The sequence below is a fragment of the Mauremys mutica genome, unplaced genomic scaffold (genome assembly GCF_020497125.1).
Source record: "Mauremys mutica isolate MM-2020 ecotype Southern unplaced genomic scaffold, ASM2049712v1 Super-Scaffold_100290, whole genome shotgun sequence".
NCBI classification, from domain to species: domain Eukaryota; kingdom Metazoa; phylum Chordata; order Testudines; family Geoemydidae; genus Mauremys; species Mauremys mutica.
This window is the reverse complement of record NW_025423305.1, coordinates 176,104-198,233: the sequence shown is the minus strand read 5'-3', so window position 1 is coordinate 198,233 and position 22,130 is coordinate 176,104. Positions and strand designations below refer to the sequence as shown.

Here is a 22,130-nt window from a genome sequence, read left to right as displayed (position 1 = left end):
GCTCCAGTGGCACAATTGGTTAGCGCACAGTACTTATAGGGTAGTGCTGAGAGGAGCTATGCTGAGGTTGTGAGTTCAAGCCTCACCTGAAGCACTGGTTTTCATTAGCCAAGTGGCATCACCCCCTCATTTGGCCTGTGGAATGTAGAATTCCAGCCCAGGGACACGGAGGAGGGGCAGAGTCAGAAATGCCCCCTTCACTTATTACCTCCTCTCCAGAGTGCAGGTCAGAAGCTACAATCCTTTCTCCCCCCCCAGCCCCTGTGCCAGGATCCCTCAAGCAGAGCCTGGAGTCCTGCCCCTGGCGTCTGTACTATTGACAAAGACTAAATGACAGGGACAAAACACTCAAATCCCGCCTGGTGCGGGGAGCCAGGTTTGTACTTCAAATTCTGTTGGTACATTTCCAGGCCTGGGAATGTCCCACAACAGCATTGAATGGGAAGCTGCCTGCAGAACAGTTACACTGCACAGAGCTCCTGTGGAGGAGGGGTGGGAATTAGTAACATTTTGAGGATCGTTTGGGAAATGAGCCTTTGCTGACAAGGTTTGTCTCTGTTCATATTTCACCTTCAGGTGTTATGTTGAGGGATCTTTAGTGTATTTTTGTGAGGTTAATAACTATCTCCTCAACTTTTTTTACTCAACTTAAAAATTGGTGTCACTTGATTTTTGCATCTCCCTGTGAAAATACAACTGACACGTGTGGCTTTCTACAGGGGGTCATGATGTTATAGTTGGGGAATTCAGTCTCTCTACTTCTGGGGGGTGGGGGGGGCTGCCTTTTTACAGCTGCCTCAGGGCCAGGCACACCGGGCTGTTAGCTGCACCCACTGTCCTTGCCAGGGGCCCCTGCTGAACCCTGGGCGGCTGCACTGCAGTGCTGGGGTGACTCTGCAGGTGGAGAAGCTGCTGTGGAGCAGGTGCAGGAAGGAGACGGGGTCACTATTCACATTCTGACCTGCACAATTTTCCAAATTTGGGAATGTCCGAGAACAATTCTAAGGGGAAGGTGAATGCAGAGCAGTGACACTGGAGATGCCCAGACCTCCAATGGGGGCGGCGTGGAAATTAATAATGGGAAGGTCATTTGTGAAATTAGTCGTCACTGACAAGCTTTGTCTCTGTTCCTATTTCACGCTGTGGTGTTAGTTAGAGGAATCAGTGCAGATTTTTACCATATTAATTAAACACTTAATTTTATTTAACCAAGCCAAAAACTTGGTGTCACTTATTTTTTCTCTGGCCTAGCAAGAATGAATTGAATTTCGTGATTTTCTGGAAAGTGCAGAGAGATTGAATGTGGGGAATTCAGTCTCTGTGTTTGTGAGCTGATGTTTTCCTCTCACAGGTCAGTACCTGCATTGAAATACCAAGAGGGATCTAAGGGCTGGTGTACGCTGGGCACTGAACTGGCAGAGTGACATCTCTCAGGGTGTGAACCCCCCCCCCCAAACCCATAGAGTTAAGGTGACCTAAGCCCGGGTTAGTTAGTGCTAAAGAAAAGGAAGAATTGTTCTGTCCATGTAGCTATTACAGAGATGGGAAAACCCCTCCAGTCACTGTCTACTCCAAAGTGCTATAGCAGTGCCACAGCAGCGTTTTAAGTGTAGACAGAGTGAAAGTAGATCTGGCTCCAGTTTGCACTGTGGATGCTCAGGCACTAAGACTACAGTAATAATAACAACAGCACAGTGCTTGCGTAGCTAGCAGGATTTGAACCTGCGCGGACAGACCCCAATGGATTTCTAGTCCGTTGCCTTAACCACTTGGCTACAACTACTCAATACACAGTTGTTTCACTACATGATGATTCTGTTCTCACTGAATTGTCACTTCAAATTGCTCAGACCAGCTTCCCCAGCACACTCATGACTGCGCATCAGTGTAAGTGTGTCCTGGGCTGAACAGCGAGAATTCCTGCCCATTTCCCTTCCAGCTGGAGCAGGATGAGAGTGTGTCTGTGTGAATGACATTGCTGTAGATTGTTGTTCATTCCCCACTCTGACAATTCAGACAGTCCCTTTCCTAGTCAAATCTCCAGCACATCATTCCAATAGCAGGCGGCAGGATTTCTCTGGGGCACTGAAATTTTTTCAGGGGGCTGGTGCATGAACTCAGCCTTGCATTACACCCTTGATGTTTCATGGACTAACAACAGCAGCAGAAAGAAAGAGCCGAGCCAATATCTCCCTGGCAGGGATGGAGGTGCCACGTCCCCTCTGTCTGACCGTCGCCATTGCAGGAGAGAAGGGTTCACTGGAATCGAATGCCCTGGCTCAGACCAGAGACACAGGAAGATTTTGCTTTTCATGGATCTGTGCAAAGCAAATTTTGTCTTTGTGTGAAACTGAGGTCGGAAATTAAACGTCCACATGGTGGCCCAATGCTCTAGGGAATGTGGGTGAAGGACTCGGGCTGAGAAATGATTTAACAGGGGGTTGTTTCAATTTATTGCCCTGATTAAAATCTAAGGCTAAAAGGCAGCCACTGTTGTTAGTACTTGTACCTGTGTAGGGACACCCCAGTGGGTGTCAAGTCCATTGTCTTCACCAGGGGCAGTCGATTATTTTAGCAAAGTACAAATTTCTTGGTCAAGGTCTAGACTCCAGAGAAAACAATACACTGCTGATAGGAAGAAGTACAAAAAAGATTTTGCAGCCACCGTGGGCATAACTATGATGTGTCATGTTTCACTCTTTATATCTGGCGCCACCTCCTTTCCCTTTAGCCTTGTAGTTGACCAAGGGCAAAGCTGAACATCTCCTCAGATACCAGGGAGTGTTTATGTCCATTCCTGCGAGCTACACAGGGGTTTGATGTTGCTGTTTCAGTCCTCTGGCTCTGCCGGGATAAGGAACAATTCAGGCTGTCACTGAACTGAAGGAGGAAGATCAGTTTTTGACAGGGAGAGGGACGCCTCCTCTTAAAGGTGTTTGTCTGGCTGGCAGTCCTGGTTCCCAGGTCTCACCCGTGGGGCTCCAGCAGTTTTGGGACCAGGTCACTCCCTTGGCCCCACCTGCCGCCCCCAGGCGTTCCCCCCCAGGGACCCCAGCAGTGCAGTGGAGCTGAGCAGCATCTGCCTGCTTGCTCCAGTGGCTGCCGGCCCCTCCCCATGGCAGGGCAGGGTGGGTCTGTGCCTCCGCACGCTGCCTCTGCCTGATCACCCCTGTGGCCAATGGGACGCTGTGGGGGTGATGCCTGGGGGCAGCAGCACACGGAGGCCCCCCAGCCCGCCCCGCCTTGGAGCGCCAGGTAAGCGCCACACTCCTGACTCCCTCCCAGAGCCTGCACCGCCCTCCACACACGCCTGCCCCCAACTCCCTCCCACAGCCTGTGCCCTCTCCCTCCACACACCCCCTCCCACCTGCCCCAATCTCCCGCCCAGAGCCTGCACCGCCACCCATCCTCCTGTTCCCCCACCCCCTGCCCCAGCCCAGAGCCTGCACCCAGCACCCAAACTCCCAGAGCCATAACAAGGAATTTTTGTGCCCGAGGCAAGGGCCGGCTCCAGGATCTTTGGCGGCAGGTCCCTGAGTCCCTGTTGGAGGGAAGGACCTGCCGCCCAATTGCCGCCGCTGCTTCATTCATCCTTCGGCGGCAATTGGGCAGCGGGTCCCTGAGTCCCTCTCGGAGAGAAGGACCCACTGCCGAATTGCTGCCGAAGAAGCGGAAGCAATAGAGCTGCTGATGAAGCGCCACTGATCGGGGTAGAGCTGCGCCCCTCCACTTTGCGCATCCGAGGCAAGTGCCCCACTCGCCTCGCCCATGTTACGGTGCTGCAAACTCCATCCCAGAACCTGCCCCCCAGAACCCCTCCCCCACCCAAACTCCCTCCCAGAGACCAGCCTCTCACCCCTCCTGCACCCAAACTCCCCCCAGAGCCTGCACCCCTCCTGCATCCCAAACCCCAGCCCAGGGCCTGCACCCCAGACCTCCTCCCCCGACCCAAACTCCCTTCCAGAGACCAGCCTCTCACCCCTTCTGCACCCAAACTCCCCCCAGAGCCTGCACTCCAGAACCCCTCCCCTACCCAAACTCCCTCCCAGAGACCAGCCTCTCACCCCTTCTGCACCCAAACTCCCCCCAGAGCCTGCACCCCAATCCCCAGCCCAGGGCCTGCACCCTAGACCTCCTCCTCCTATACAAACTCCCTCCCAGAGCCTTAGGCAGGTGGAGGGTGGAGTTTTGGGGGGCGGGTTCTGGGCGGTATGAGTGACATTATTGGCCCACTGGGAGGACTGGAGGACTGGCACTGGCCCTAAGGTAAATTGTGGTTGAGACCCTGCTTTAAGGGATTGGAGCAATGCTGGAGAGACTGACGGGCAGGGAGCTGGGGAGCTGTGTGTGCCCCAAGGAGAGTTGTTGTTGTGCTCTGGTGACACGGAGCGGGGGTGGGGAGTTTGTAAGCTGTGGTGTTTGTATAGAGAGAAAGTTTACTAACCCCCAGGTTAAAAACTGTTTCTGCTCTGGGCTCTACATGACACTCTCTGTTGTGAGGGTAGCTCAGTGGGTGAATGTTTCCCTCCAGGATAATGGATTCCAATCCAAGTGATTCCCTTTAAAAACTTTTTTGAATGAAAATCGATTTCCAGACCCATCTCCAGTATGTTCAGGAGTTCGCTGAATGGGGGCAGGGGGCTTGAAATGAATTTAAACACTCAGCATTTTCCTGAGCAAAGGTATAAAGACCTAGCAGAGCTGTCCAGCAGCTGAAATCAGTTCCAGTCCTCGGCATCTCTAAGAGGGACACTCGGTAGCTGAGGCACGTGGGACACCTCTGTGGTGAGGACAGGTGAAAAAATGCTGGATTCAATGAAAGCTGAGACCATAGGAGGGGAAGGTGAATGGCGGCACCACACAGGGTCATAACACTCAGACACGGGGCTTCACTGTCACTGCCCCTGTGTTTTCCATCATTTCAATCCTAAGGAACACACCCTCCCCCCCTTGTCACACACAACCTTCTCCCCTTGAGCCCCATCCCATCCCATCCCTCCCCCTCTCCCCCACACACGCCATGGGACACAGCCTCTCGGTGACTCACCCAGATGGGGGCTTGTCTCTGCATCTCCCCAACAGGGGAGCAGAGAGCCGAAAGGGCCACAGGAGGCCAATGGAGCTAGGCAGGGATAGAAAAGACTTCCCCTCCCTTCAGTCCCGTTAATCTCACCCATGGGACGTTCCAGCACCGGGTGGGCTCAAAGCACCAACCTTCCCCTCAGCAACGGAAGGGGGAACCAGCTCTATCACATGGAAGGAGGCTCCCCACCTCTGCTGCTGCCATCCTGCAGCCTTTAATATGGATTTGTTTTAGCTAATGCAACCCCCCCCCTCCACTAATCCATCCATGAAACATGGAGACAAGCTCCTGAAAGCAGGGTCCAGGGGTGCAATGAGTTAGTGTCCAGTACTTACAGAGCAGTGCTGAGAGGAGTCATGCTGAGGTTGTGAGTTCAAACTTCATCTACAGCACTAGTTTCCTTTAAGCAAATGGCTTCTGCCAATCATTTTGCCCTGCAGAAAATACAGTTGCAGCTCAGAAGACACCGAGGTCCCCTTGCTTTACAGAGAGCAGGGCAGATTCCACAGATCTACCAGGCTCTGCTCTCCACCAGCCGCCTGTGTCAGGAGGGGTCGAGCAGAGCCCAGAGCACTGCCCCCGACTCCCCCTCAGTCTTTGCTCCCCAAACCACCTGTGTGCTCACCCTCTTCGCTGTGAGACTCAAACCCTGCCTGGCTTTCTGTATGTTGGGGGTTTTTTGTTGTCTGTCATGTTGATGTGCATGTGGGTCCTGTGTGATTTTTGTGGATGCCATATAGTTTTGTGTGTGGGTGTATGACTTTTGCATGCAGATTGTTTTTTGCTATGTATTCTGGTATGTGGTTTTTGTGCTTTCCTGTTGTGGGCTTTTGCTGTATTTTTTGGTGTGGATTTGTTCTATGTTTTGTGTGGCTTTCCCTTGTGTGTCTATGGCTCTGTGTGCTGTGTGGGTTTGGGTTTTGTTTATGTCTGTGTGGGCCTGTGCAGTCTGTGATGGTCTCTTTCTCTCTGTTTGTCTCTCTGTTTGTATCTTCATGTGTAAATTCACTGGAACATTTCAAACTCTCCACAGCTTTGCCAATTTTCACCAGGAATTTTACTCATTAACAAATTCTAACTTGTTCCCTACCAGTTGGTGACCATTGCCCCAGGGGCCTGTCAGTCTCCAGGTCCTGATTTCCCATTGGCCCTTCCCCCTTCTATTGGGACTGGGAACTAGCCAACCAAAAAACCCCACTCAGTTTTAGTAAAGGGCCAACAGTCCCCTTACACAAGCTGGGCCTGTGAGGGAGGGAGAGCTCAGTGGTTTGAGTATTGGCCTGCTAAACCCAGGTGTGTGAGCTCAGTCCTTGAGAGGGCCATGTAGGGATCTAGGATAACAATCTGTCTGTGGATTGGCCCTGCTTTGAGTAGGGGGTTGGACTAGATACCTCCTGAGGTCCCTTCCAATCCTGGTATTCTATGATAGGGTCACCAATGTTCAGAGAAACTAGCACAGGCTGGGCCCATGGTGTAATGGTTGGCATGCTGAAATCTGAGTTCAAATCTCAGTGGGACCTTGTGGTAAATCCCTGGAGATCCAAGTGCTTTCCTATCTCCAGCTGTATGAAAATGAGTTGTTTACCTTGTGCTGAGTGACTCATACCCCCTGGAGCCAGGTCTTTGGTTGGAATGGGGTCTAGAAGTGGCTATGGTTTGACTGGGTGTTTGGGATTTTTGATGCCCACACGTTTGGCCCTTGTGCTTTCTACCACACTTTTTCTCTTGCCCACATGGCACTTGAAGAAAGGGGTGTCAGGGTCAGATTTCATAGTCAGGAAAAGGCAGGAGGGAGGAAGAGTCCCAGGCTGGAGCCCAGCACCTCTCCTCCTCTGGGCACCTAGGACAGAGGCGGCTGGTGCTGACAGCTCCAAGGGACGGCTTAAAAGCCACAGAGCAACCAAGGGCAGGGCAAGAGGAGGGGAGAACCATGCCTATGCGTGGCCAGCAGACAGCCACAGAGACACCCAGCCAGGCTGCTCCCTGCTCCCTGGCATGCCGAACACCCACTGAAAACCACCCACAGCCAGCTGCTGCTGCTTTGTGGCCAACATCAGAAGATGGTAGGAAAGCAGGGCCAGCCCCCCTGGTGGGGCCTCTTACCGTTCCCACTCACGGTGCTCACTTTGGCAGTGGGGCAGGAGATTTTACCCCAAGAGGCTTTTCCCCAGCTGGCGAGAAGCAGAGAAACACCCAGGCTCCCAAGGTGCTATTTAGCAAGTACCGTCCAGCACAGGGACAGGTGCACACTTGGAAGAGGGAAACTGCTCCACACTCTAGCCCGGGCAGCTGCCCATTTTCTTTGGCAAGTCAGGAAGGGCAAAGGTGAGACTGGAAGCACCTGGGGCTCATGCCCCAGCCTTTGTGACACCCACCCCCCAACTCCTTCCTGGGGCTCTAGCTGAAGCCAGAGCATTGGCCTGAGCGGCCAAGAAGAGGTTCCAGCCCTGAAGGGAGCAGGACTTTCAGCATAAAGGTAAAACTACACCAACACAACCATGAAGAGACTTGAACCCTCAATCGCCTGACCCAAAGTCAGACAACTTATCCATTAGGCCATGTGGTCACAGGAACAAAACCTTTCCAAGCACTGATTTGGAAAAGGCAGACACTGTGTTTCTCAGGTCCTCTACTGAATGGGGCCGAGACTCTCTGGGCACAAGAAGTCGAGTTCCCAGCGAGATGTGAGACAATTCTCTGGAGCCAGGTACAGGACTTTGGCAGGGAGGCTCAGGCATGAGGGATTGGGGTGCAGCGGACAGACCAGCTGTCTAGGTGCTTAGATTTGGTCTCACTGAGGAGGAGAAGGAGGAATCCTGCTGATAGGCAGTGGCTGTGGAGAAAAAGTGGGATGTCCAGGCTGCTCCGGTCTCCTTCTTCCAGCTCCTCATCTGGCTGAGCTGCTCCACCTGCCTGGACAAGTCCTCTGCATGCACAGCAAATAGCCCAAGAGCCATTTCTGCCCAAACCTGTGCTGGGGGGTGAGCCTCTGTCTTCCCTGTCCCATCCGCGCTAGAGCAGACCTCTAGATTGAGAGAGACAGTCAACAACTATTAAGGCTAAGATTATATAAATGGCGTCACAGAAACTGTGACTTTCAGAGATCTCAGTGACATTTTCCACCTCAGCCCTGGGGCAGCAAGACTGGAGCTGTCGGCCGGTGGGGGCCTCACAGCTATCAGCCACCAGTGTCGGAAGGGGCTCCCACAGGCCCATGCCACCACGGATGGACCCCACAGCTCCCAGCTGCTGTGAGTGGATCCCAGAGCTCCCAGCCACCACATGGGACAGGGGGACCCTGGAGCTCCCAGTGGGGTGACTGGGTTATAAAGTCCGGTCAGCGGTGCTGCGGGGCTCAGGCAGGCTGGTCCCTACGTGTCCTAGGGCACCGCACTGTGCCCTGGAAGTGGCCAGTAGGTCCCCCCTGCTGCACCGCTGACTAGGAGCCGCCTGAGGTAAGTCTGCACCCCAACCCCTTTCCCCAGCCCTGAACCCCCCGAAACCCAGAGCCCCCTCTTGCACCCCAGAGCCCTCACCCCTCTGCACTTCAACCTCCTGCCCCAGCCCAGAGCTTCCTCCCACACCTGGAACCCCTCATCCCTGTCCTCACCCCAGAGCCATCACCACATCCTGGACCCCAACCCCCTGTCTCAACTCACAGCCCCCTCCTGCACTGCGAATCCCTCAGCCCCACACTGCAGCCCCCTCCTCCACTCCAAACCCCTCGTCTCCCCACAGCTCCCGCAGGCAGACCCTGGAGCTCCCAGCAGCCATGGGTGGCCGGGGAGCCCCCACAGCCCCACCCCACTGCTGCGGATGGACCCAGGATTTCCCAACAGGCCTTGATGGCGGGAGGACCCTGCAGCCCCACGTCATTGCTAATAGACCCTGCAGCGCCGAAGCCCCGGGAGCTCCCGGCCGCCCCGGGCAGGAGAGGAGCCCCCAGCGCTCAGACACCGCAGGCAGAGCCCGGAGCTCCCAGTCACCGGGGCGGGGGGGGGGAGAAGCCGCAGCCCTCGGCCAGTGCAGGTGGCCCCGTAGCTCCCAGCCGCCGCGGGCGGACGGACGCCAGAGCCCCCAGCTGCCATCGGGACCCCGCGGCCCCCGGCCGCCCCGGGCAGGACCCGTCACCCCGCGACCGGCAGAAAACAGCCGCGCGCGGAAGCACCTCACGCCCTGTGACCCCCCCGGTGCTGCGGCTTCTCGCGAGGCGGGAGGCGGCGCCGCTGCTGCGGTCTCGGTTCCTCTGCCCGGCAGCGGGACCGGGCCCCGCGCGGCCTCGCGCCACTTCTCGCGGGCGGCGCTGAGCTCTGAGCACACAAGGCCCTGGCGGCTCCGCCCTGCATCGCTGTCAGACAACGTCACCAATGGGAGATGAGCCTGTCAGAAACGTCAGTTGGGGAGGGCCCAATGGGAGACCAGCTTTCAGAGACCCACCCCACGCGAGGGCCAATGGGTGATTAGCTGTCAAAAAACACTAGGCAGGCTGGCACCAGCCAACCAGGAACCGCCCCTCATCTCAAGCCCCCAAACAGCCCCCCCACCCCCCACCTGTCCTATGCCCCACAGCAGCAACCAGCACCAGGTGGCTCATGTCACACCCCACAGCAACCCCCAAAGCAGAGTCTCAATTCCCCTCCCCCACCACTGCTCTTCATTAGATAACAAGAACCTCCCCCAGACACCAAAAAAGAAAGGACACACTTTCTGCTTCTTACACCCAAGCTTCTCCCGCAGCCCCTTCCCCATGTCTGGCCACACGCTCCCAGCTCAGGGTGACCACACACCCCGTTGGGGCAGGCTCTGCTCAGCCCGGCTCTCCACAGCCTGCACTAAACATGTGGGGCCCAACCCCAAAACTTACTCATATTTTACCCCAATGGCCCCAAACTGCCACTTTTAATATATGCAAATAAGGTGCTGCCACACTCAGGCCACACCCGAGCTCTGCCGTGGAGCCACCCAGCAGAGAACCAGGTGATATTTAAATTAGCCAGGACGCTGCTCAGTCATTTCCCTCTGCTCCCAGCAGGTGGCGCCGGAGAGCTCCGAGCTCGCTCAATTCCCTTTCTCGCGTCGGCTTCAGCCCCCGGGTTACAAACGCACCAACCGGGGAGCAGGAGTGTGGGGCTGCTCCAGGGTGACCAGATGTCCCATGTTTAAAGGGACAGGCAGGTCCGGGAGGACTTTTTCTTATATAGGAGCCTATTACCCCCCCACCCCTGTCCCGTTTTCCACAGTTTCTTCAAGGTCACCCTATGGGGCAGCTCTGCGGGGACGGACTTGCACACTTGGGAGCCATCAGCCGGATCTGCGTGCCTGGGAAGCTGCGTCCCGCCAGAGGCGCTTGAGAAGCCAAAGGGGCCGTGGGTGAGTTTGTGATGAGGTGAGTGTGAAGTGTGGAAGGGGGAGGGTGGCAAGAGGAGGTTTTGAGAGGAAAAAAGGTGCTGCTGAGCTGGTAGGTGAGGGCAAGGTCCCAGGTGGGTGTTGTGTGAGGAGCGGTGTAGGCCCCGAAAGGCGTCCTGCTGGGCAAGGGCAGGTGAGGAGGGCCAGGGCTTTTCCCAGGGCTGTTGCTGCGGCCAAAGCCTTTGGGAAGCAGAAGAGGGCCAGGGGTGTTGTTGCCTGCTGGGGCCCATGCGACGGTGTAGGTGTACACTGACCAAGGCTGGTCTGTGGGAGCTGGGGCCACTCACCGTGCCCCTTTCCTCATTAGTATAGTGGTGAGTATCCCTGCCTGTCACGTGGGAGACCGGGGTTCGATTCCCTGATGGGGAGGGTGACCCCTTTTGAAGGGGGGACAAAGAAATCCCTGGCCTGCCCACCACATGCCTTGCATTCTCCTTCTACAGCCACTTCCCTTCGCACCCCGCACTGATGACTTTCACCTCCAGAGAGACAATTACCTCGCAAGGACACGCTGGCCCTAGCCAAAGCCTCCCCCGGGGCTTGCACGTGGGGGCACGTTTCAGAGCGGCAAAGGGAAATAGGCTGACCAGGGCCATGAGGACAATGGCCCAGACAAACGGGGAGGGACTTGGTCCAGGGGTGGAGGAAGACAGAAAAAGGGACAGGCATGGGATTGGCTTCCTCTATTTTTCCTTTGCTCAGCATTTTACCTGTGACTGTAATGGGGAGACTTGAGAAATACCTGTGGCTGCCGGCGAGGTAGGTGGCCGCCCCGAGAGCGCAGAGCTGAGCATTTTCTGCTGGGCTGCTGCCTGTTCGCCCAGCGCCTGCCCGTGATCGTACAGTGGTTAGTATTCTGCGCCGTGGCCGCAGCAACCTCCGTTCGAATCTGGGTCACGGCATTAATTTTTGGTGGGGAGGGGCTATCCTGCAGCACGCCTCGTGGCTCAGTCTGATGGCGTCCGTTTGCAAAGAGAGCCATCAGCCGGTCCTTGGTTTCTGCTTGGTAAAGGCAAGTCAGTGGGGTCCATCCGTCAGAAAAAGAGTCCCAGGACTTCTTGCTGGGCTCCAGGGTCCAAAAGCAGCGCGTTCCCTCCTGGAAAGGGCTGTGTTTGGAATGTCCGTCCAGTGCGCGTTGAAGGGAAGGTGTACGCTGACCATAGCTGGTCTGTGGGAGCTGGGGCCACTCACCGTGCCCCTTTCCTCGTTAGTATAGTGGTGAGTATCCGCGCCTGTCACGCGGGAGACCGGGGTTTGATTCGCTGGTGGGGAGGGTGACCCCTTTTCAAGGGGGGAACAAAGAAATCCCTGGCCTGCCCACCCCATGCCTTCCATTGTCCTTCTACGGCCACTTCCCTTCACAGCCCGCACTGATGACTTTCACCTCCAGAGAGACAATTACCTCGCAAGGACATGCTGGCCCTAGCCAAAGCCTCTCCCTGGCCTTCCGCCCCCGGGCCCAGCTTCGGGGCCTGCACGTGTGGCACGTTTCAGAGCGGCAAAGGGAAATAGGCTGGCCAGGGGCATGAGGACAATGGCCCAGACAAACGGGGAGGGACTTGGTCCAGGGGTGGAGGAAGACAGAAAAAGGGACAGGCATGGGATTGGCTTCCTGTCTTTTTTCCTTTGCTCAGCATTTGACCTGTGACTGTAATGGGGAGACTTGAGAAAGACCTGTGGCCGCCGGCGAGGTAGGTGGCCGCCCCGAGAGCACAGAGCTGAGCATTTTCCAGTGTGCTGCTTCCCATACCCCCAGCGCCTGGCCGTGATCGTATAGTGGTTAGTACTCTGCGCCGTGGCCGCAGCAACCTCGGTTCGAATCCGGGTCACGGCCTTGCTTTTTGGTGGGGAGGGGCTATCCTGCAGCACGCCTCGTGGTTTTTCCATCCTGGTGTTACAGAGATAATGTACTTTCTTTCTTTCTTTTAATAAAATCCTTTTCTTTTTAGAACCTGATTGATTTCTTCCCTTGTTTGGATTTTCAGGGGAAGTGGAGGGGGAAAAGTGAATCCTTCTTTGTTTGATTCAAGGAGTTTGAATCAAGGTATCTTTCCCAACAACTAGGAGAGGGGGAAGAAGGTGGGGGAATGGTTTATTTCCCTTAGGGTTAAGAGTCAAGGAGTTTGGATCTGTGTTCCCCAGGGAAGGTTTGGGGGAACAGGGCGATTGCTAGACAATGGAACTTCTAGAGGGTGGCAGCTTTACCAGATCTAAACTAGGATTTAAGTTGAGTGGGGCCCATGCAGGTCCCCATCTTGTGGATGCTAAAGTTCGAAGTGGGGAATAAACATATGACGGGGCGATGCCCGCATTCTCCCAGCCTGTCGACTAAGGGCTCCTGATGAGCGTGGTGGACGGGAAATTCGGCCATCTGACTTTTGGCCTTGCTGCCCGTAGCGGTCAGGCCGAAAAATTAAAAGCCATCCTCCCCAGGCCCACAGCCACCCAGGGGCTCCTCTGCACCATCTTGCCTCCACTAGTGCCGCACTCTGACCAGCTGAACCAGGCAAGCCACGGGAAACTTCTCAAGGTCTTCCCCTGGTGTAGGCTTGGATGCGAAAAGCACCTGGCCGTTCATCAGCTGTTGCAAGAAGTGTGCAGAGTAGGAGTAGCGATGGGGCTGTAGCTTTCCACAGCATCTCAATTTGGGCAGCTTTCCATTCCCCTTTTCTGTGTAATGTCCCTCCCACGGGTTTCACTTGTGGAACTGTATGACTCTGGCAGGGTGGCCATTTAGAAATCTTTTCCTTGCTTTTCTTTTTCGCCTGGCCCCAGCGTTAGGACCGTTTGGGTGTTACAGTGTGTGTGTTTTCCCATTTGGAGGCATTTGGAAGTTTGGAAGGGGAGCCGAAAGAGGAGTCTTTTTCACAAGCAAGTTGGCTTTCTGCACAGGTAGGGCCCTTGGCCGTAAAGCTTAGCTCCCTCAGTGTGTCTGCATGGGGTTCCTCCAGTGCCTCAAGAGCCCGTGCTAAACTCTCGGTGTGGGCGTTTGGCTTGCGCCAGTCAGAGTGCGGTGCCTGCGTCTTCCCAGGGCCGGCTCCCGTGAGGCGCGCATAACTTGGGAGGAAAGGGGTAGAAGAGAAAGCAAGTGAAGCTGACTTCAAGTGGTGGTGCCCCTGGGCGGAGTGGTCCTCCTGCTCCTTCCTGTCGGAGGGGTGGGCTTGGGGGGTCTGGCTGTGGGCGGTGGGAGGATGGTGTCCAGGGAAGTCCCAAAGGTCACCCTGCGCCGGCGGAGTGTGAAGCCTCTCCCCTAGGTTGGGGTGCCGAGTATTAAGCCTTCCTCTGTGGCTTGGGCTGGGGAGCGTGATCCGGCGTCGGGTACATTTGGGTGGAGCTGGCGGCCGGCAAGAATTCGGGCCATCAGGTCAACCCTCTGTGGACACTGGGGGCGAGCCGGCAGGCCTGCGATTTTGGCTTCGCGGGCGGGCAGCTCAAGCCTGGCCTCCTATGAGCCTGGAAGGCAGCCGGCCGGGCTCACCCATCTCCAAGTTCCTTTCAGGCAGCAGGTGGAGCGAGGAGCCCAAGGAGGTGTCCGGAGCCTGGTCCTGCCCGGCGCCTGCGCCCAGCAGGGCTCTTGCCCGCTCCCGGCCCACCTGGTTTTGGCCTCTGACACCCCTAGCAGTCAGCCAAAAGAGCAGTAGCCACCCTCTCCCTCCTGGAGTGGCCAGCATGGGGCTTGAACCCATGACCTTGGCGTTATTAGCACCACGCTCTAACCAACTGAGCTAGCCGGCCAACGGCAAGGCCTGTCTGCCTGACCCTTTTGGAAGGAGTCACTGGCTGGCGCGGGGAACGATGTGGCCTCCGTTATCGAATGGATGGATCGAGACACCATCTGCCAAGGTAGGGGAATTAGCTCAAGTGGTAGAGCGCTCGCTTTGCATGCGAGAGGCAGCGGGATCAATGCCCGCATTCTCCAGCGGCAAGGTAGCCCCAGGACCTTCTCTTGCCCTTCTTTTAGAAGCCATGGACAGTCAGCCGGCTCAGCTCCTCCAGTGGCCTCCATCCCTCTCCCCGCTTGGCCTCCCAGAAAGCCAGCCCTTGCGGAGCACAAAGCTCTTCCTCCCCGGCCCTTCTCCCCCTTGCGCTGACTGGGAGGCTGGAGACAGCTGGGGGAAGTTAGCTCAAATGGAAGAGCAGGGGAGAAGTAGTCAGACCCATACACACATTCTCCAGCCTGCTCTGCTCTGCTCTGCTGGGCTGGGCTGGGCTCTAGTGGGGGACCTGCACCTTTCTTTCTGAGCTCTCACTGGAGCACAATCCCTTTCCTCCTCCCTCCCTGCTAGTCTACGCCAAGCTCATTGGCCGGGAGGGAGAGCCACTCAAATACAGAATTACTCACATCCCAGGGGTCCATGAAGGGAATGAGGAGATGGGCGGGGTGGCACGCGAAACCAGCTCAGCTGAGACCGTGAGACCTCGCAGCCTCCTGATCTCAGGCAGCATGGCAGCCGTGGAGCAGAGCAGAGCACGCAGACAGCTTGGAGACAGCCAAAGCGGGGAAGGGCTGCGTTGGTCTGGAAGAGGGAGTCGGTGGCTGTCTATCCTGGTGGAGGCAGGGTCGCTTTGCTGTATGCTGGGCCAGGGGCCAGGGAGTCTGCTAGAGTTGCTGAGCTGGGCCTGCTCCGGGCTTTGCTTGGGTTAGAGGAAAGTGGTGAAGATAGGAACGGCCCTCCTGGGTGAGACCGATGGTCCAGCTAGGCCACTATCCCGTCTTCTGACAGTAACCGATGCCAGGCGCTTCAGAGGCAATGGCCAGAGCCGGCAATCGTCAAGTGATCTATCCCTGCGTTGTCTTCTGAAGCTTGGTGCTTGTTTCAGGGGCTAACTCTCAGCCCAGACACACTCCAGGGAGGGAGCGTTGGTGTTTGTGCGGAGGAGCGTGGCTGGGACTCGGACCCCCTTCCCCAGCTCTGGGTAGTGCCCCGCCCCCATTTCAGGCTGTGTTCTGCTTAAGGCCACAGAGCTCTTGCCTTTTTTTGCTCGGTGCCTGAGAGTCAGGCCAGCTGCGGGGAATTAGCTCAAGCGGCGGAGCGCTCGCTTTGCATGCGAGAGGTAGCGGGGGACGCTGCCCGCATTCTCCGAGCCTGTCGACTAAGGGCTCCTGATGAGTGTGGTGGACGGGAGAGTCGGCCATCTGACTTTTGGCCTTGCTGCCCGTAGCAGTCAAGCCGAAAAATCAAAAGCCATCCTCCCCAGGCCCACAGCCACCCAGGGGCTCCTCTGCACCATCTTGCATGAGCCGGTGGAAGTGGATCCTGGAACTGAGCTGATGCGCTGAGGGTTATTTGCACTGTGCGCTTCACATGGAGGTGAAAACACGGGGCACAGATCTTTGAGCACAACCCTCATCCTGAGGAATGGTGGCGGGGGGGGGGGCGCTGCATAAAGAGAGACCGGCTCTCCCTGGCGGGGCTGCCGTGGCTCTTCACAGGGGCAGTCCCACGGCCAATTGGTACCAGAGTTTTGCCGGCCTCCTTTCATGGGCTGACCTGGCTCCTCTCTCTTTAGGGAGACTGGTGACCCCAAACTTTCCAGAAACCATCATAGCGAGGCCAACCTGAGCACAGACACCTGCTCAGCACCCCGGGTTGCAGCCCTGAACCCTGGCAATCAGCTACGCCCAGCTGCCCACCCAACAAGTGTTACACGCAGGAGCCTTCGTGCCCCGTGTGTTCAGGTCCCTCCCAGCGCCAGCTTTAAACTCCGCTGCTCAGTTCCAAGCTTTGGCCACACGGGGGCAGCGTGGAGCTCAGCCAACGCCTCCCGTTGCTGGTTGCGTTTCCCGCTCCTCGTGGCAGGTTCACAGCCCGCAGGCAGATCTCTGAATCGGAGCCGAACAGTTCCCCAAATCCAGTGCTTTAGCAGCAGCTTTGCTAGGAAAGCGCTGACGTCCCCAAGTAAAGTAAGAGCCAGAGCGCTGTGTCCAGGATCTTCTATTGGGCCCCTCACCGTGGTGTCTGTCAGGCGCAAGGAGAAACCAGGGAAATGTTTTCATGGTGTTTAAGGGCAGAAGGGGCCATTAGCTCAGCTAGTCTGAGCCCCGAATAACACAGAATTGCACCATGACACACATTGATCCCACAGACCTTAGACAGATCAAAGCGTTTCAGCCCTCAGGAAGGAGGCTAAACTGGATGCCAGAGGCAGCGAACAAGGGTCCCCCAAGGCAATGGCAGGGAGCTGACAAGGTGAAATATGCCCCGATGATCCCAGCAGGCGACCCACCCCCATGCTGCAGAGCTGGGAGTCCCTGTTCCTCCTGCCCTTAAGAATCTCTGGTAGTAAGTGGGTCCCCCAGTTCCCCAGATAAGAATCCTCCATGTGGTTTCCCTGGCTTCACCTCCAGATAAGAACATTGTGTGGAGGGGGTGGGAGGAAGGTTGTCTGGCAGATCTGTAAAGGGGAACTGTGTCTCCCTGTCTGGCCCAGGCTCCTGGGAGGAAGTGATCTCAGTGTGTCTGGCTGTCTCCATTCCTCCCACCCATAAGAATCCCTGGTGTGTGGGTGCACCCTAGACCATTAAGGATCTCTGGGGGGTGGGTGTCTCTCTCCCCTAGTCAGGATCTCTGGGGCGTGCCTGTATAAAAAGAGACTTTGACTCACCCAGGCTGGGCTGCCATCATGGAACAGACCAGGTCCTTCTGTGGAGGGTTTACGTTCCTTCAAGGCCGTGATCTCAGTGTGTGTGGGTGTCCCTGTCCCTTCAACCCTTAACAATCCCCGGTGCGTTGGTGCGCCGGGCCCCATTACAATCCCCTCTGTCTTACTCCCCATGAGGGATCTGGTGGATGTCGGTGTTCCCCATGTTACTGGGGGTGTCTGGTGCCCCTGTCCCTCCTGGTTAATAGTGGAGTGTGTGGGTGACCCCCCGCCCGTTAAGGATCCGTGTTGTGTGGATGCCCCCGTTCTTCTCATTAAGAATGGTGCAACGGAGCATAAGGGTGTGTCCCCCACCCCATGAACTAGCTCCCGTGTGTGGTTCCCCTGACCCCATCCAGGATCTGTGGTGTGTGGGTGTCGCTGTTTCTATTTTCAAGATCTGTGTTGCAGGGGGTGTCCCTCCCCCCAAGTCAGAATCCCCATCCTGTGGGTGCTCCCATCCCCCCAGCCAGGCTCTGCGGGGTAGGGGTGTCTATGCATCCGAAGAAGTGAGCTGCAGCTCACGAAAGCTCATGCTAAAATAAATTTGTTAGTCTTTAAGGTGCCACAAGTACTCCTGTTCTTTTTGCGGATACAGACTAACACGGCTGCTACTCTGAAACCTGTAAAAAGAGACCGTGTCTCACTGTCTTGCCCAGGCTACGCAGCAGGGGCTATTCACAGGTGCGATCCCACTACTGATCAGCACAAGAGTTTTGACCTGCTCTGTTTCCAACCTGGGCCGGTTCACCCCTCCTTAGGCAACCAGGGGACCCCAAGCTTCCCCGGGATCACCATATTGATGCTGAACTTAGTGCGGACACCTGATCAGCACAGCCCCTTACAGCCCAGAACTCCTGAGCTCAAGCAATCCGCCGGCCTCAGTCTCCCCAGGAGCTGGGATGACAGGCGCCAGCCACAGAGCCCGGCTTGTTTTGTGGCCTGGCAGCTGGAGCTTTAAACTCTGCTTGTGAGCTCTGTGCCTTGGCCAGATGGGGACAGCCTGGGACTGGGAAATGCTCCTGCTTCCCCCGTCCCCGTCTCATGTCGAGCTGCAGGTGCCGCTGTCCTGCCAGGTAAGATCCCGGCTGTTTCGGTGCCCCCTTCCCCCACCCAGGTGTCCGGGTACCTCTGCCCCCCAGACAGAATCCTGGCTGTGTGGGTGTCCGTCCCTCTGCAGAGGATCCCGGAGTGTGGATGCCCTTGTCCCCCCCCACAACATCCTGGGTGTGTGGGTGCCACTCTCCCCCCCAGTAGATCTCTGGTGGGTGGGTCCCCAGGGTGTGAGTGCTCCCATCCCCCGATACAGGCTGGGGGAGGGTATAACTGACTCTCCCTGTCCTGCCCAGGTGGTGCTACAGCAGCTGTTCACAGGGGCAGCAACCCCACTGTCACCCTGCAGCTTTAACCTGCTCCAGGGGTGACCTGCTTCACCCTCCTGTGGGAGCCCGGGGACCCCGAACTGCCCAGAATCACCTGATTGATGCCGAGCTTAGCACAGACACCGGCTCAGCATGGCAGGGAGCTGCCCTGAGCCCTGACAATCAGCTTCCCTCCGCCTCCTACCGCACAGCGAGGGTCCCACGCGAGAGGCTTTGGGCCCAGTTTGTTCAGGAGCATCCCAGGCTCCAGCTGTAAACTCTGCTGGTCAATTCTGATCTTTGGCCACAAGGGGGCGGCACTGACGGTCCTATCTAAACGCTGTTTGTGTTCGACCCTTCGGATCGCAGATTGTAACCCGCTGGCAGATCTCTGAGTGCAGCCAAATCCCTCCCCAAACTAAACATTGAAGCAGCAGCTCCCGTCGGAAAGATCAGGATTTTTGCCTTTAAAAACAAGGGAAATGTCTACAGTGAGAGACTGAAAAAGCTCAATTGATTTCATTGACTCCATAAATGTTCCTCTGTGTCCCCCTAGGAGTCATGCCCCACATTTTGGGGACCACTGAACCCTACTTGCTAATCAGGGGCTAGTGATGCCAAAGCCCAGGGAAAGGGAGAACAAGTGTGGGGCCCCCAGCACTGGAACCATGTGAAGGGGCTGCAGGAGAGGGGCAATGGCTGGTGGCCCAGGGAGTTAAGGGCAAAGGGGGCACAGGAGGGGGCAGGAGTTAGGGGTGAAGGAGGTGCAAGGGTTGGGGGTGCAGGAGCTAGCGGTAAAGGAGGAGTGGGAATCATCCAGGGGCAATGGGGAAGTGCCAAAGTACAAGCTTTGCCCAGGGCACCATTTCCCCTAACGCTGGTCTGAGCAAACAACTGGAAATGACCCTTCAGTGAGACCAGAACCATCGTGTAGAAAAGCCCCTTTGTTAAGTGGTGGTGGCTGAGGGCTGAGGGAGATGGGTTACAAAACAACGGGCATTTGTCTGTGGAGGTTTGATTCTTGCCTGTTAGGCAAGGCTGGTGTGTGGTGTCTCCATGGCTGCACTTTCAGTGTCTGGTTTGCCACAGGGAGCCAAGTCTAGACATACTCAGAGGCTCTATGCCAGGGTTTCTCAAACTTCCTTTCGCTGCAACCCCCTTCTGCCAAAAAAAACCAACTTACTACCTGACCCTAGAAAGACGCACCAAGCCCCTCTACACTGGGCACAGGCAGAGGAGACAAAGCCTGAGCCCTGCCCCAGTTGGGGGAGGGCAAAACCAGAGCTTGAGGGATTCAGCCCTGGGTGGTGGGGCTCAGACTTTTGGTTTCAGCCCCAGGCACCAACAAGTCTAATGCCAGCTCTGGTGACCCCATTAAAACAGGGTCACATCCCACTTTGGGGTCCTGACACAGTTTGAGAACCACTCCTCTATACTGAGGGGAGAGAGTTTTCCTGTGGGTGCAGTTAATCCACTTCCCAAGAGGTGGCAGCTATGTCAGTGGGAGAAGCTATATCGGTGGGTGTGCAAGCTGTGGTGTTTACCACATTTAAGAAGTTTAATCAAACCCCATTTTTAAAACCACCTGTGGTCTGGGAATGGCAAAGGGCCTCGATGAAGCAGGGTCTGTCCTTCAAAGTGCTGGACATCATGATTCTGTTGTCATGGGGATATTGCTCAATGGTAGAGTGCTAAACTGCAGTTTAAGTAGTCCTCAGTTCAAACCTGCGTGTTCTCTTATAACCCTCTTTCTTTTTTAAAAAAAAAGGAAAACATTTTCATTTCCATTCTCCATTCTGTTCAGGGGCTCCTCTCTACAGGGGTGCTTGATATCAATGTAAACACTCAACATTTTGCTGTCCAAATGCACAAAAACCTAGCAAAGCTGTCCATCCACTGAAATCAGTTCCAATCCTCTAAGTGTCTAGTTTATGTTTTCATCAGTTAACCAAAGGTATCATACGAATGTACATTCGCAGATCCCTCTTCTCCAGGAGCTATGCTGTGCAGAAGAACAAGAGCCACATCCAGCTGCAGTTCAGGAGTCTGATGGCCAAAGAGCCACGAAGTGTTCTGAGGGCTGGAGAAAAATGCCTTCTAGTGAGCTATTAAACGAGCTCAACCTGTTTAGCTTATCAAAAGAAGATTGAAAGGTGACTTCATTGAAGTGTTGAAAGGCCTTAATGGAGAGAAAAGATTGGGTATTAAAGGGCTCTTGAATCTAGCAGAGAAAGGCATAACAAGACCCAGTGGCTGGAAGGTGAAAAGAGACAAATTCATATTAGAAATAAGACACAAATATTCAACAGCGAGGATGATTCACCACAGGAACAAGCTACCAAGGAAAGTGGTGGATTCTCCATCTCCTGATGTCATCTAATGGAGACTAGATGCCTTTCTGGAATGTGTTTGCCCCAAAAGTAGCTCTTGTGTCATACAGGAGGCCTGTGATATGCAGGGGGTCAGATTAGATGCTCTAATGGTCTCTTCTGGCCATAAAGTCGACTAATTTCTGAAAAACTGAGTGTAGCATTGGGAGCAGCGTTTGATGTTTTCCTGTCTAGCCGGCTTGCTGCCTAGAACGAATGCTCCTTGAGTGGGGTGATCCACAGGGAGTAGCTCAAACCTCCAAAGTGCCTGGCCAGGGGCAGGACATTAGCACAGCAAGGGAGGGGTGTGGCAGTGACATCACAAAGGCTTTTTGCAGGACCTCAGACTATTGGTCAAAGGTGGTGGGGAGGTGGTGACCTCACAGAGAGATGCTGACATCAGCCAGGCAGGACAGGGGCGACGGGCCAGGGAAACCTCAGACACCCCTGTGGCTTTGCTTCAGCAAGTCTCCTTCTCTAGGTCTCTCTTTGAGGACTGAGAGAGTATTCGGGTTCACGTACGTGAGCGCCAGGAGGAACCTCTTTCGAGTTTTCTCCTTCCCTTTTCCTGATTTTACTAGAAAACAGCCGTCCCTGTTTAGAAGGTAAGAGCCTCCTTGGGGTTTGAAACCTGTTCAGTCTGATCCATCTGGTGACAGTTGAATTCTAGGCATGGAAAACACGAGCTTAAGGAGGCAGAATTTTATTGCGCACCTGGGATTTTGTCCCTTAGAATCACTGGGGTCATTAGGGTTTGTCCTTTTGGTTTCACCTTTTCCTCCATCCATCCCTTCCTCCTTTCTCTTTGTCTCTTGCTTCTTTTGTCCTTTCTCCTGTTCCCCTCCCAGCACCAGGAAGGGTGTGCGTATCTGTCTCAGGGGAATGCTCTGCAGCTCCCACTGTGGGTGGTCCACCCGAAAATGTGGGGCTGAAATAGTGCTCGGGCAGTGATCCCCACCAGTGACCTGGGCCATCCTTTGGGCGAGAACCCTCAGCCTCCTGTCCTCAGTCTCTAACCTGATTGGCTGAGCAGGGGGTTATTGACAGGGAGGAGACTCAGGTCCTTGTTGTTCTCTTTTAAGACCAAGGAAATAAGTCATAACCAGTCATATGTTTGATGAATTTTGCTGCTCCTCTGCATTAATTGTCTCTGAGCAGTTCATGATTCTCTCTAACATTGCAGTTCGCCTCAAGTACTTGCTGAATATTTATTGTGCACTGTTGTTGGTCTGGAGCTCATCTGAGAGCACTTTATTCAGGTCATTCAGT

General features: G+C 55.5%; 3 non-coding genes across 3 annotated transcripts; 2 read left to right on the top strand and 1 right to left on the bottom strand.

Annotated features, from left to right (window-relative positions):
- On the top strand, positions 1 to 94 carry TRNAI-UAU. Its single transcript has 2 exons — positions 1 to 38; positions 59 to 94. It is a non-coding gene; the product is annotated as a tRNA-Ile (tRNA).
- A 14,056-nt stretch (positions 95 to 14,150) lies between these two features.
- TRNAI-AAU lies at positions 14,151 to 14,224 on the bottom strand. Its single transcript has one exon. It is a non-coding gene; the product is annotated as a tRNA-Ile (tRNA).
- A 111-nt stretch (positions 14,225 to 14,335) lies between these two features.
- Positions 14,336 to 14,408, top strand: TRNAA-UGC. The gene has a single exon. It is a non-coding gene; the product is annotated as a tRNA-Ala (tRNA).
- The last annotated feature ends 7,722 nt before the right edge of the window (positions 14,409 to 22,130 follow it).